The 12524-nt window shown below is 32.6% G+C and overlaps 1 pseudogene; it reads right to left on the bottom strand.

The window, feature by feature from the left end:
• Positions 1-1462: 1462 nt before the first annotated feature.
• On the bottom strand, positions 1463-1581 carry LOC118602737 (annotated as a pseudogene).
• Positions 1582-12524: the final 10943 nt, after the last annotated feature.

A 12524-nucleotide genomic window follows, 5' to 3' on the forward strand; every position in this document is an offset into this window, starting at 1 on the left:
CTTTATGAGGCAATCTATATTTTACTAAGATCTTGTCTTAATTAGGCATTGGACACCATAAATCAGATGCAAATTATTAAAAAGGTAAAATAACTTCATAAAAAATTTTTACCCTGTAGCTATTTTTATAAGATCACTGAAAATTATTTTAAGATACATATATATTTCTAAAAGTTTTAAACAAAGTATTTCACACACATAAATAGATTTATAGAAAATTAGTGTTATTTGAATTTGATGAACCCACATAGTGAATAATATCGACTTTTTTTTCAGCTCAACTTTTATTTTGCTTTTATAACCTTAAGTTTTTAAAACAGATGTAATCTTATCGATAGGTGATAATTCTTAATTACTCAAGAATTCTTTCAAGAAATAAGCAATTAAGAAATATTTTTAAATGTTGGAATTATACAGAGTCCCGTTCTATACAGCACAGTTGTATACTCATGAAATACCTAAGTGCTTTGGAATTCATCGGCAAGTGATTTCGTTGGCAAATAGCTCTTGCTTACTCTTCTCCTTCATAGGAACAGGATCTAACAAGGTCTACACTCTGAAACTCTCTAAGACCTCTAAAGTAGGAAGTCACTCTTGAAATAAGACATTTCTTTTGGTGATGACCTCATTTGAAAGGTCAAGGAGTGAATAGAAAATTCTTAGAGACTAAAATGGCATTGCCAAGAAAGGGAAGGAAATCACTTACTTCATTACTTTCAAAGGACTTTTTTTGTCTGAAGGTCAGATTAGGGTTTTCCATTTTCTGTTTTTTCCCTCATTAAGTCTTTCACAAGAAAAAAATTGATTCCTTGCTTATTTCCCCTGAAATAAGGAGTATGGATTTCTATGCTTCATGTGCATTTCCTCTGGATAAATTTGATAACGAGTGACAATTGATATCTAATTTAAAGAATATAAAATAGAGTTTTCTTAATTTATCATGGCTTACTTTATGTATACATGGTATCGAATAAGCCATTTTTTTTGAAAACATCTTATTTTTATTAAGCATGTAAAACATCCATGTAATTAATTGTTTCTACTTTTTTTTACCCAATTATTTTGAGAGTATTTAAAAAAAGAAATATTTCATTGTGGAATTATTTTTTAAACCTTAAAATAGATTTTTAATTCATTAATTAGCTATATCCACATACATTTTTAAAGGTAGTATACATATTAAAATGATTATAACATTAGTATAAAGGAGAAATGCAAACATCTTCAATACAAAGCACATGACACATGGTAAATAAAGCACATAGATTAAGGCAGTTCATGGAAGAAGGTATCACATGGGAGAAACAGAAAGTTCTTGAAAGTGACATGCAATTTATGTATGTACGTATGTATGTATGTATGTATGTATTTTTTAGACGAGGCAAGGACCTCACAGATTGCAAGGACCTTGTCAGTTTACAATCCCTTATTTTATTTTTATTTTTTTATTTTTATTTTTTTACACCTACAGCACCTGGCCTTCCTAGGTGGTCTCCCATCCAAGTACTAACCAGGCCCTACTTTGCTTAGCTTCTGAGATCAGCCGAGATCCGGTTCGTTCAGGGTAGCATAGCCATAGACGACGAAGGTGACATGTCATTTGATCTAAAGAAGAGTCTTCTGAGAAAATGTGATCACTTCTTGAGAGATATATATATTCAAACTGTGCATAAAAAAAAATTATCCAGCTAATCTGGAAGCTTCATATATGGTAAAATTGGTAGTTTTACTTCAGATAATGGGACATCCGCAATACCAACCTACAGGGTGGGCTTAATTTGGAAAGTGTCAGAAGTGGATTTTTTTGAGAAGGACGATTACATTTCCAAAATTTTAGAAGGATAAAACTGACAGTAGAGGTGTGTCTGTTGCCTTAGAGGAGGAGAAACTTGTGGCATGATGAAAAGTCAGGTGGTAATTTTATAAAAAGTCAAAGCAGGATAGTGGGACAGATAACAGCACCATAACAGATCTGTTGGCAATAAAAAATGATTAGAATTAGTGGACAAGCAGCGGCGAGGATTTGTAAGTATCTAATGGCTTCCTAGAGAATATGATGAGATAAAGGAAAAGGCTAACAGTAATAATCACAAATGGTGCACGGTGAGAGTTTCTTATATATTATATGTCACGTATTTTCCTAAAAGCTTTATGATGAATAACTTTTTCATTCTTATGACATGTCTGTCATCACAGGGCCTCAAGTCAAGAAAGCTATAGTAATAATCACTATTAAGTAGACAATGCGACTATTACCCTTTTATGTAAGAGTGTTCCTAATTCCACAATGTAGGTAAATTGTTTTCAATTAAAATTAATTTTTTAATTAAAAATTCTTGGATGTGGTTCCATACAGTGTAGTAGTTGACATGTCTGGTTTACATGCAGAAGGTCCTGGGTTCTTGTCCCAGTGGAGCAATGGTTCATGGTCTACGGCCATGCCACCCTGAACAAACCCAATGTCTGATCTCAGAAGCTAAGCAGGTTTGGGCCTGATTAGTACTTGCATGGGAGACCATCTAGGGAGATCAGGTGCTGTAGGTATTTAATAATAATAATAATAATAATAATAGAATTCTGTATAAAGATATATCATGCAATTTGCCATTATTTATATTACTGTAAATAATCTTTATTGATTTCACACACACACACATATGTGTGTATCTGTGTGTGTGTACAGTGTGTGTGTGTGTGTGTGTGTGTGTGTGTGTGTGTGTATAGTTAAACCTCTGTTCAGAGAATATATTTCTTGGATGTTTCCCAAGAAAATATTATTTCATTGGAAATTCCACTGAGATTGGTTCATATTGTTTTGACCAATGGATAATGATAAAGTTAAAGGTTTGGTGGAATTAAGAAGGGCAGAAAACAACATTTCTTTACATTTCAGAAAATTTCTGGAAAAGTAAAAACCACTTTCTAAGCTCTGAAGTGTATTCTCTAGGGTATATTAGAATGTTCTGTTGCTCAGACGTGGCTGGTCTCAGTCCTATTCAGGTCTTCAACTGATTGGATTAGCCACACTGACATCATGGAAAAACAATCTGTTTTACTCAAAGTTCATTGACTTAAATTTTCATCTCATCTAAAAACACCCTCACAGAAACAACCAAAATGTTTTAATAAATATTCTCGTGCTTAGCAAAATTGACACATAAAATTAACCATCACAATAGGCTATACAGATATATTCATTCTATGACTCTCTAAAGGACACAATCTGAGGTATAACTTTCTGATTATGACAGAGATCACTGTATGTATTAGAAATGTAAAAATGTAAAAATGAAGATAAAAGAGAGAGGAGAAAGTTTAGGCCTTTCAAACTACCAATACCCAGTAAAAAGAACAAGCATTAAATCTTTTTATAAGAGAATATGATGTCCAAAATTAAGGCAAGATAACATTTAAATTGAAAATAATTTTCCACATGAAGATTTGGTAAAATAAAACTATTTACTTGTACGAGCACAAGACTTTTCATTAATCTTATTGCAAAAAAAGTATATAAAACATGCACTTTCTGTCCCTTACATTTAGAATAGGTCAGTCTTGTTAAAAGAAGTAGATCATATGCTGTTTCTTTTTTTACACATAAAGAATACTCATGTGACATGGATCTTTTTATGTAGTAATAAAAAAAGAAATTAATTATCAAGAAAAATACTGGATATTATAATGTAAGATTTTACTGTTTCTCTTTCTCTTTTTCTCATAGTAATTTGTGAAGAAAAAAAAATGCTGGATGACGAGATCTCTATACGTTTTCCTCTAAGCCTTAGGTTATATAACTTAGGTTTTTAAAGACGTTAAATGGCTGCTTATGGATGTCATTGTGTTCATAATGAGGGTCATGTGTCAGGCCTAAACTGTGCACTCTAGACAATTCAGACCTCTCTCAGCAAGTATAGAACAGAACCTTGATGGAACAGAAAAAAAAAATAAAATAAATTTTAGAAACTTTGGGATGCTGTGATTCAAATCTCTTTCCCAGGTCATGGAATATCCATGTTGGAAAAAATAACATACTTACATTAGTATTTGCTATGTGCTAAACAGTCACCATATATTATGTAATTTAATACTGTCAACAAGGTTGTAAAGTGTATGTTACAGAAAGTTCTATCTTGCCGATGAGATTTCAACTCGGAGTAGTTAAATAACTTCCCCAATGTCAACAATCACATTCTAATAGAATAGAATTATTTGAAGTATACACGTTTAGTGTGGTGTACAATGTGGTTGATCTAGTATGTGTGTTCCTCATCACATTTTGTCCTCTGATTTTCAAACATGATATTGAAAGAACACAAGACAGTACTCTTTTTGAGCCAACCAAAAAGACAATATGGCTAAGAATAAAAGTGTTTGCCCTGGTTCATTCAGCAGGAATGTGGCAGATGACAGTTCTTTCCAGGGTTATGGTTTGGAGAAAACTTAAGCATATAATAATTACTTACACATTAACTGAAATTGAAACTTAATTTTAGAGGTCAAGATCAAGGGATTTTAGTATTGAATTCATTGCTGAGTTACATTTTCTTTCAGGCACTTTCTGAGGCATCACATGGCCTTCTAACTTCCCAAAAGCCAGGTATCTTTACTGTAAAGAGTATATTTATGTTTATTTTATTTTACGCATGTGTAGTCTGTGCACGTGTCAAAAACCAAAGCAACAACTAAGAACACATCTACATCTTATAATGTGCTCACCTCCCCCTTAGGAAAGCAAAATGTTCAGGACAATGCTTGCTCTTCACGATAATTTGAAGAGACCCAGCACTTCTCAGAATCTGTTTTTTTGTTTTTTGTTTGTTTTGTTTTTTTGTTTTTTGTTTTTGTTTTTTTGGTGATATCCACATTGCAAAATAAAGGATATTCTAATATGCCTTCAAGAATATTTTTCAAAGTGTCATTTCATTAAGTTGACTTATTCAAAAGAGGAAAGTAACATATTTATCTGGAACTTAGCAAAGATGGAATCCATAGATATATATAGAATGAATAGGACAAAAAACACCACCATTCCAGGAAGAGTCCTGACAATGCAATTGTTTATTCATTCAAAAAAGGTTAGAGGTGCCATAATTGCATGCCAGGCACTGTCACAGCTGACGGAGAACCTGCAATAAATGAGATCTATTTCTTTCAAGGAGTTTGCAGAATGTCTAGTCTATAGGCTGTTAAGTTGACCTCTAAAGTTATTCCAAATAACTCAGGAGTCACTCGTTTGATTTTAAATTTCCAGCACAAGATTGGTACAAAATAGACATTTTTGAATGAGTAAATGACAAAAGCAGAGAGCTAATATGGGTAGAAACATTTTCATGCTAAATGCCTTGACTGGAGTTACTGCTGGAGTCAGGCACTAATGTCTGAGTACAGATGTATGAGAAATATCTTATCTTCCACATGGTTGTACATTTTCATCAGTAATTTGCTTCTAATTCCAAATAATGTTTATGAAACATCTAATAAAAAATCACATTTAGAAAAGAAGAAAATAAAGGTAACAACTAGATTCATAGATTCAACAACTTTGTGATCATCAATTTTCTTTAAAAACCTATTTGTCTTGTAGATTTTCTTTAATAAAGAAGCACTTGCCTTTCTTGAAATAAGCCCTAAGGTAATAATGTATATAGGATACTAAATCTAAGCCTAATATTTGAATGATTCAACAGATATGATAAATTCATGACAATGAAATCAGAAAGTTTATGTTGATCATACACTTCCTTAAAGTTAAACAGCATTAGAGGGAACTTAGGTAGTTCGTAGTTCGTAATAATCTCTCAAAATGGTAATCACAACTTCAAATTCCTAGATTTATTAGAAGAGACATACAGTACTCCCTTCATTATATCTTAGAAATGAAATTCCATAAAATTTTACCAATGTAATTAGATTGTGGAGAGTAAGAGATAAAAAGACACCAAGAGGATTTGTTTTTTTCAAAAGAAATGGAGCTGAATTTACACCCCAGTTTTGCCACGTTCATGCCTTGTGACCGAGTCTGAATGTCTCATTCTTCTCGAGATTAATTTCCTCATTAGTAACAATGTGAATAGCAAAGGTAATGCACTCCTACTGAGAGTGGGGAGAGGTTTTACTTATGTGGTATAAGTAAAGTTAAAAGTATCTAGCATGTAATAAATTCTCTGTATATATTAGTTTTTATTCTTTCTCTATGAGTGGTTCTTATACCCATGCATTGTCTTCCACAAGCACAGTGACTGTGAAGTGGCATCAAGTAAAATCAAGGCAGGACAGGCCAATGTTGGACAGACATATACTCCTAGTGATCATAATATGATGCTCCTTGGTGCTACTCCTATCTCAACCATCTCTAATTATCATAGATCTTAAAGAGAAATAATGCGGGCGAAGTTCTTTCTTTCTATGTCTTTGAAGGTAGTAGTTTTCAAACTCGGTTCTAACAATTAAAGCTTCCTGAGCCCCGAAACAGTATGTCTGCACTAGTCCTCAGAAACACATAATTTTTTTTTTAATGTTTCTCAAGTGATTCTAATACGATCAGCATTTAGTCTTCACTGCTGTGACATATATTCAATATAAAGTCTATAGTTGGTCTTTACAGAGCAGATTAATACCGCTCATTTTAAAAGGTTAGCAATAATTACAAGACTAGATTTTTTATATTGAAGAAGATCCTGAACCCGTTTTTTTATCTTAAGTGAACTGAACTTATAATGTGCTTGGTCATAAGCATCTATTTTCTAATTTATTTCTGCATTGGTATCTCCATAAAACAACGATAACACGATGAAAACACTGCGGGATGTTCCTGGCACCAAAACCAAAAACAAAACCAAAATACTTGATTCTTTAGCATTTACAGATTCTGACCTTCATGTGAAACAAACAAACAAAAAATCCTATAGCATAATATGGATAGCACCAGCTGAGAGAATTAAGGTGATTTTTTCCCCTGGAAATTTTCCTAAATATGTTATAGTTTATTACTCTGAGATATATTTTTGTCACTTCTGGCAGAACATTTAGTTCCATTTGGTTGTTAAATTGAATTGAATTGAATTTATGATCATCAACTGTGCAGTTAAGACTATTCTGATCAAAACTATCCTTATGTGAGAATATCCATCTGCCGCTTCCATTTCATATTAGGAAATAAGAGAAATAAAATACATTTTAGATTTAAATTAAGTCCATTTATTTAATCATAACCAAGTTCAAGTCTGATATGAAATCTTTTATGCTTTTTCAAATTCTTAACAGCTATAGTATTGATTTTGCCCCTTTAACATCCGAATCTGTTAAATACATGTCACAGCATGTGTGACTATCCTATAAGAAACATAAATTTGTTACAAACACATATACACATGGGTAGTACCTTGCAAGGCATAGCTCTGACTGCAATGGGAAGATTTTTAAACAGAAGTCTGACCCTGTGTGTGTGTGTGTGTGTGTGTGTGTGGGTGAGAGAGAGAGAGAGAGAGACAGACAGAGAGAGAGAGAGGGAGGAGAGAGAGGAGAGAGAGAGAGAATACTTACTAACATTGCTACCAATTTACTATCTGATTTTAGATGATACTCCAAAAATTTTTAGAGGCAAAATACGCATCCCTGTTTAATTAAACTACTGTTTAAAACCAATTTAATGAGATTCAACGTATAAAATGCTTTATTCTCAAAGAACCAACTAAGTTTTATAGATTAAATATTATCTCAGTAATATTAACTTTTGCCTTTTTATTGGGAAATTTTTTCCCTCTGAATTTTCGCCCATAGTTTCTGTTTTGCCAAGTGTAGAGTGTATGTTTCAAACATGTTTTCTCTGAGAATTTTTACATGTATGTCAAAGAAAATTTAATCCTTATGCTTTTCATTTATTTAAATTTACACTTAACCTCATCAAAATGTTGTTATGTAAGAGCTTTTTAAATTCCAAGAGACATTACAGGGCTCCCAATGTCCTAAGGAGACACTGCTGATATTAAAATATTTTGTCTTTTGGATATTTGTTTTTCAGTTTTACTTCAAATTTTAAGAAACCAAAATAATAAATGGGTTGGATCCCTCTTTTTCTTTTTGATTGAAATTTTTAATATTTTAAAAATGACATCAATTTTAAATAACTAATACAGAGCAATAATATTTATTGAATCCCTTTCTTCTAAGGAATTTAAAACGATGTGGATTGCGACTCACCGATTTTTTATCCCATTATTCTGGCTCTAGTTTTCTCATGGTTGTAATTTTGAAAATGCATTTAAAAATTCATGGTACAAGATGACTAATTGTGCACACACATTCATCACAGAGTTCTGTGTAGCACAAATACAAAAAAAAAAGAGAGAGAAAAAGAGGGAACATCATTTTCAAATGATTAGAAAAAAAATTGTAGTGATGGCTAATGGGAGGCATATGGATTAAATAACCTGAGGAGACATAGCTAAACCCTCAAGTAACACAGGAGGAAACTTCTGTGCAAACAGAAGCTATTTTTGTTGACTTAACATCTCAAAGGCTGAAGAAAATTAAATTTATATATATATATATATATATAATCATTAAGATTAATTAAAGAACCAATTTCATCATTCCCACGCTGCTCTTTTCCATCATTACTGATGACCTGCAGGCATCTTTTTGAGGATTGGAAAAGAAAAATTCAGGACTTGCCTTCTCAGCCAGGTGAATTTGTGTAATGAAGAAGTATATGTCAGAGGATCTCCCACCTTTATAAAGGTAGCTAGACATTCAAGGGAAGGAAACAACGACGAAAACAAAACAAGACAAAACCAGGGTGTAGGTGCCCCAACATCCAATCTCCTCTTTTAGGAGAGAGCACAGGCTCATATTTGCAAATCTGAGTCTCAGCCAAAAGCAAAATTCATTAATTAGAGGGCCACATTAACGACAGTTCTTAGGGCCTGCAGAATAGTAAATCAATTTCAAAAGGCAAGACTGGCCACAAGGTCTTTTTCAATCCCAGGAATATTAAACATATTTTTAAATGTAGCATTTATATACTAAATAACAGTTTTAAAACATTCAAGTGTAATAATCTTAAGATCTAGAACATTCCACAAAACTGTTGGTTCTGAGTATTGATCCTCCGTCCTATGCTCATGTCTCCCTCAGAGACATAACCATTTTTCTTAAATATTGTTTTAAATTCCCTTATGTATTAAACATACACATATATTTATTAGATTGATTTGCTTATGAGATTTCTGAATATAGTTATATATCAATGTAACACAATCAATGTAATATTCCCTGACTCAATTTTTTCCTATTCAAAAATTCTAATATTCATTTATTTCACAGCAAGGAATTGTCCTTCATTGCATTTTTAGTTACATAGTGTTCCATTATGTGAACTGCAATAAATTTTTTCTTGTATGGATGGACATTTGAGTTCTAATATTACAGTGATGAACAACACTGCTATGAACATTCCATGGCTTAAAAATGGCTACAAATTCTTTGACACTCTGCCCATGAAAAGGTTTGGACTATTCCCTCTCTTTTTGAATCTGGATTAGTTTGTGATGCTTCAATCAATGAAACGAAAATAAAATTATACCTTTCCAGTTTCAGAACTCAGCCTACAGAAGACTTACAGTTTATGCCTTGGAATCTTCCAGATATGATCTGCCATGTAGTCTTTACATACTTAGAGGTGGTCTGCCTATCCTGCTACACAGACCTTGTGGAGAGAGGCAGAGGAGCCATCCATCTGAGTTCAGCCTTCAACTGCCCCCATGAAGATGCCAGGTATGTGAGTACAGCCTTCTGGGAAGCTCGAGACCAGATAAGTCACCAGTGGGATGCCACTGAGTGACCACAGTGATGACACTTGCAGCAGAAATATCACTAAAAAGAGCCCAGAATGAGTCCTAACCCAGAGTGGTAAGTGCATAATAAAGTGAATGTTATTTTAAAGCACTAAGCCTATAAGAGCTTTGTTATGTAGCAGTAGATCATCAAAGCACTCCTGGTATGTGATAAACATGAATTTTGGTAGGAACTATACTCAACAGTGAAATTGTCAGATCAGAGACAATCAGTGTTCCTTATTGATGAGGCAATGCAAAGTGTTCATTCCAAAGCGATTATGCCAAAGTATACTCCCACCAAAGGTGTAAAGTGTTGATCTTTTCCTACAATTATTCACATTTTATCTTTCCTCCTTAGCACAATGCCCATTTTTGCCTTTTTGCCCATTTTAGGTATTGTTAGCTTACTTCTTACTTATTCGTTAGAGTTATGGATTTGAAAACTTACCTTTTCTTCATTATATCTTGTGTGTGTTTGTGTGTATACATGTTCTCTTTATAATATTTTTTGATGAACATGTGTTAATTTTTATCTACTCAAACTTATAATGCTTTTTTCATGCTAAGTACTTTGTGTAGCTTGCTTAGGAGACTTATTTCTACTTTCTGATCAAATATATTTGCTTATATATTACTCTAAAATATTAATATTTACTTTTCACATCTATCTATAATCTGCCAGCAATCCAATCTCTGTTTTGAGTGTGTATATGTGTGTATAAGTGATGTAGAGATTAAATCTTATTTTTTATGGGTGATTGTCTCAATATATTTGCTTATTACCAATCAGTCATATACCAAGTACCAATATATGTAGGGTCTATCTTTGGCTTCTATATTATCTTTGATTCATCTTCTTGTCTGCCTCTACATTAATACTATACTCTCACTGCTGTATACTCAATGCCAATAAGAGAACCTAGCAAATAATGGTAGTCAACGAATACTTGTTAGATGAATGAGTTAATACTACTTTATAATAAATTCTGGAATATGGTAAGGCAAGTTCTCTCATCTCATTCTTCCCTAGGAGTGCCTTGCTTAATTTTAGGTCTTTGATCAATCATAGATATTTTAGAATCACCTTGTTAAATGACTTGAAATACAATGTTGATTTTTCACTCTTAATTGTGGAAACCCCAATAATTAATCTTCAACAATTATCGATACTTTTTTCATGTGTTCACTCTTTTCCTATAATGTTTTAAAACAAATCCTGGATACCACTCAGTGTTATCAATACATACTTTGGTATGGATCACTAAGAAATTTAGATTTTATGTAATTTCAATGCTATTATCAAGCAAGACCAAATTAAAACAATTCTTTAATATAGTACCTACTTTGTTTTCAAATTTCCCCAATTATCTCAAAGATTGTCCTTACCCTTGGTTAGTTCAATGAAGTTCCAAGCAAGAACTGCCCATGATTTTAACTGTTTAGTTTCTCTCTCTCTCACCATCTCTCTATTGCTATCTTTATCTCTTTTAATAACATTATCTTCCTCCATTTAAAGAATTATTTTTAAGACAAATTTTGATTTTGATTTTTAATTGGCCAAAAGTACTGGGTACTTGGAATGCATAGAGAGTGATAATGAAGTTTCAGCCAATGGGAACAGATAAGTTAATGACAAGAATTTGAGAACTAAGTCAAGGTATTGATAATAATAGTGGCAAATTGTAGGCTCATCTTCTAGGGATGTAGAAGCAATTGACATTTTGTTACATGGAAAATGCGATTGTTTGATTTCTCATGATTCACAATATCCATGAGTCTTCACTCTCTCATTCCCTTAACTCTCAACCTTCACTTTCATCTATGACCTATCTAAGGGAGTTCTTTCTGTCTCTAGACTGCATGGCCCATAAATACATTGACATCAAACAACGGTGACAAATGACAACAAAAAAACCGTAATTTACCCCTGCTCACTTCCTGGGATATGTTCCAACCACATCTCGAAATTCAAAATACATGCTTTTTTTCACATATACTTTTATAACTTCAAATTTTATAATCAACATTTTAAAATGATTTAGGAATTAACCATTAAACTCTCTTCCTGTTTGAAAAACGTAGGGAAAAAAAAAAACATTTTATTTAAAAAAAATAAATTATTCCAGAATACCATGCTATTTGCGATGGATTTTATTCATTCCAAAGACTGATAGCTACTTCAACTGGAATTTACAGATTAAAAGACTAATTATTCTTCTAACATCTTTGATATCTAGAAGCTAGAAATTGACTTGCATTATGAGACTGAATTATTTAGACAGGCATGCTCTGAAAATATGAATTTGACTCACCTTTTGGAAATCATGCTCTTGACTCCAAAGAGCCACTTGCTTGTTAATAACACTGTTTAAAAATATAAACACACAAGTTCATCACCTCTTGGGACTGCAAGTCACTCTGCACATATCCCATCATTCCACGATGAAGTCATCTATTTCTTCTTAATTTGAATAGCTTTAATCAGATCAAAATGTTCCCTCTGAAGAATTTCTTTTTTCAATTCAGGAAAAAACTCAAATATTCTTTTAAAAACTCTTTACAATATACCACATTGTAATTTACTTTGCATCAGCAAAGTACAAATAACAGAAATACTCAAATTCTATTTTGAAAGTCTGTACGCATTGAACTAGTTCAGAACCTGACTAGAAATCTGCATTTTTTTTT

Source organism: Rousettus aegyptiacus, unplaced genomic scaffold (genome assembly GCF_014176215.1).
Source record: "Rousettus aegyptiacus isolate mRouAeg1 unplaced genomic scaffold, mRouAeg1.p scaffold_m13_p_4, whole genome shotgun sequence".
Classification (NCBI taxonomy): domain Eukaryota; kingdom Metazoa; phylum Chordata; class Mammalia; order Chiroptera; family Pteropodidae; genus Rousettus; species Rousettus aegyptiacus.